Here is a 1,284-nt window from a genome sequence, read left to right on the forward strand (position 1 = left end):
GGGGCGATTCAGCCGCTGGACTGAGGGGTAACAATGCTGGGGTCCACATTCACACCATCCCGAGGCGGCTCCGGGGTCACCCCATCCGGGGCTCCGTCACATTGTTACCAGATCTTAACCCGTTTCGGGTGCTTTTCCTTCTGATATTAGCATTTCTGTAGCTCTAAAAGAATTAACTAATTTGGGGAAAGAGGCGAAGCGGCCGGAGATCAGAGACGCCGTCATCATCCCTTAACAACGTCTTAACGATTAACGTCTGGTTTGGACAAAGGAAACAAATAATAAAATTATCCTTTGTGTTGTTTTTCCTGAACCCTCAGAATTAAAAAATAGTGACATTCATTTAAAAATGGAAGCTGCCAATTATTTTAACGTCCCCTTCGGAAACCTTTTTTAGGAGATTTTTTTGCTTGATTTGAGTTTTGGAAAAGGGAGAGGATTGATCTTATCTGCTGATTGCCATTGTTGGTGATCATGTGATATCTTGGCTCCGCCCCCACTTAATGAGCCACACTGCGCTGATTGCTTTATGGCAGAGCTGCCGAAATCCTATGTTTCTTCCTTTTTCTCAAAGTCCTTTGTTAATAAAATTACTCTGTGCTATTAAGACCCAGGCATTCCAAGCCCAATACGTTTGATGTCGCGAGCAGAGATAGAATGCAACCTTTTTACAGTAAAGTACGCGAATTACAGAAAACGATCACTTCCGTAACCCTTAAATGAACGTCTGTATTATTTACGTTAGGAGACCAATCGCGTGAGGAATGGCTTCCATATCTGGTGCGGTCCCTGGGGCTCCGGGGGGTGCCAATGATTCCCGCAGCGCTTCTTACAGTCCCTACATCCAGAGTTTGAAAGAACTAGAATGGGCAGACTCTTCTGCGCACGCCGGCCCATCACCGGCCCATCACCGACCCGCCGGCATTGTGTATTCGCTGATTTTAGTGGGTTCTTTAATTGCTCATTTACTATAAATCTTGAGATTTGAATGCGAACGACATATCCTGACCAGACCTAAAACGAGACGAGATAAAACTGGCTGAATCCGGAGTGTCTGCGAATGATTAATTCATGTTCTGGGTATTGGAGAGACGAGGAGGATCTATTGACAGGGGACACGCGGGGGAGCAGATGTTCTCGGAATAATAGAATATTCTGACTGGGTTAAAAGTTTGGGTCGGAGGGATTTAAACGACGGCATCGAGGAGAGAACACGGAGGAAAGACACCGAACGCTGCGTTTAGTAGAGGAGGAAACAATAAATGTAGCGTTAGGGAGATACAA

The sequence above is a fragment of the Spea bombifrons genome, chromosome 10 (genome assembly GCF_027358695.1).
Source record: "Spea bombifrons isolate aSpeBom1 chromosome 10, aSpeBom1.2.pri, whole genome shotgun sequence".
Classification (NCBI taxonomy): Eukaryota; Metazoa; Chordata; class Amphibia; order Anura; family Pelobatidae; genus Spea; species Spea bombifrons.